At 47.8% G+C, this 2,161-nt stretch overlaps 1 pseudogene; it reads right to left on the bottom strand.

The window, feature by feature from the left end:
* Positions 1–2,161, bottom strand: part of LOC101565659 — a 30,722-nt pseudogene that overhangs the window by 28,370 nt on the left and 191 nt on the right.

Genomic DNA, 2,161 nt, shown 5'->3' with positions numbered 1-2,161 from the left:
TTTTAAACATGATCTTATCTATCCTTCCTAATATTTCTGTGAAGCAGTAGGAAAAATCTCATTGCTCCTTTAGGACACATCAGAAGCTAAAGGCAGATGAATCGTCAGGCTGCCAAGAGCTCTCCTGAGTTAGTCTGTATTTTCCCTTTCCACCCTCTCACTTCCCTCCAAGTGACAGAAGGTGAGAAAAGTGTTGAGCACTTTGTGCGAATTCCTTTTTAGTTGATGAATAGAGAGCAGAGATAGTCTTTCTCCTGGAGAGGAGGGCTCTTTAGCTGAAGTTGCTTATGTTTGAGAGGAGCGTGGTGGGACAGGGCATGAGCCTATTCACCTGGCTCTATGAGACCTTGAAAAAATTACCTAATTATGTCCAAAACTCTAGTTCTTTATCTGAAAACAGGGTAGCAGATCACGAATGCTAGCAATTTTTGTTTGTTTGTTTGTTTTGTCTCACTGTGCAGCTCAGGCTGGCCTTGGGTTCACTCAGTAGCCCAGGCTGGCATCAAACTCTTGCATCAGCCGCCCAGGTGCTGGGATTACGGGGTGTGCCCCGCCCCCGCTTAATATTGGCTCTTGTTGTGAGATGCATACTAAAACTGAGTTTAACGTGTAAAGTTGTTGTTGTACAATAGGTGCCTCATAAATAATTATCACACAAGCTTAGGAGATATCATCTTCCAGTAGGAAAGAAAGTATCTACTTCAAGGATGCTGTTTTATTTATTTCATTTTCCTAGTCCTGAATAAAATCATACCAAAAATTCTCTAAATTCCCACTGAGAACTCCCAAGTCATAGATTAATAAAGTAGAAAAATAATCTTTTTCCAGACTCATTTTTCAAAATAGTCAGCAGCTACAGAAAGAAAATGGATTCTTGGGGCCAACGAGAGAACTCAGCAGTCTAAAGCGCCTGCGTAGGCAAGCGCGCAGGAACTGCTGTTCAATCCCCAGCGTCACATGCTGTGCTAGCCCCACTCCAGGGTGGGCTGAGTCAGCCACAAAAGAAAAAAAAAAAAAGATTCTTCATAAATCACAAAGCTAGTCCCCAGCAGGGGCAGAGCTGGAGCTCAGGCTTTCTGAATTCCAGGAAGATCCTTTTCTGCTACATTGCAGTGCTCTCTTCTGCACCAAAGGCGCTTAGAGGGAGCATCAGGCCACATTTCCCTGCGAGATGCACAGCACGACTTACCTGAAAATGCCTGAGCCATAAAAGATGGTGACCACAAGGACATGAGATGAGCAGGTGGAGAAGATCTTGCTCCAGCCTGTGGCAGAGTTGATACTCAGGGCTGTCATGATGATACGGCTGTAGGAACCCAGCAAAGTGACAAGAGTGCCAGGGCCTAGGACCGCCACAGTGGTCAGGATGGAGGCGATACTACTGCAGGGGTCAGAGCAGGCCAACAAAAGCACTGGCGGGAGCTCACAGGCAAAACTGTGGATGAGGTTGGGGCCACAGAATGCTGCTGAGCTAGAACGAGAGTGTTCATCAGGCTGGCGCTGATTCCCATGGCCCAGCACGCAGCCACCAGGTTGGCACACACCCTTCTGTTCATGGCTACCGCATACAGCAGTGGGTGGCACACAGCCTGGAACTGGCCATGGGCCATGACAGAAAGGAGGCAGGCTTCAGTGGACCCTGAAAACAGGACTAGGGAAAGCGGGGTGAAACACCCGTAGGAGGATATTGTCTTCCTCTTAGAAAGCAGGCTTTCTAGCAGCTTAGGCACAATGACTGAGGAATAGAGAGTATCCAGGGAGAGGGAGAGATGGCTCAGGAAGAAGTACATGGGAGTGTGGAGATGGGAGTTGGTAGAGCTAATTAGCATTATTAGCAGGTTTCCCGTGAGCATCAAAAGGTAGATGACTAAGAATATCACAAAGAGTAGTACTTGGACCTGAGGCTTGTTGGATAGTCCCAGGAGAACAAACACAGTGACTGAAGTCTTATTGGCAGCTTCCGTGGAGCATTCAGAAGTCCCTCCAGAAGGACGAGAGTTGACAAGAATGCACAAATGGCTTATGCGTATGAGACTGTATCTGCAAATTAGACATTGTGAGAGGCTTCGGGACTGATCTGGGACAGGTTGTGCTGCAGTGGCAGCCCTGCCCTGTCATCCCTTGGCAGCACCTACCAGCTCCAGGCAGGAACCTCTTGGCC

This window comes from Octodon degus, unplaced genomic scaffold, assembly GCF_000260255.1.
Source record: "Octodon degus isolate 3935 unplaced genomic scaffold, OctDeg1.0 scaffold00100, whole genome shotgun sequence".
Lineage (NCBI taxonomy): Eukaryota > Metazoa > Chordata > Mammalia > Rodentia > Octodontidae > Octodon > Octodon degus.
Note: the sequence above shows the minus strand (reverse complement) of the source record. Positions and strands in the feature narration are given on the sequence as shown.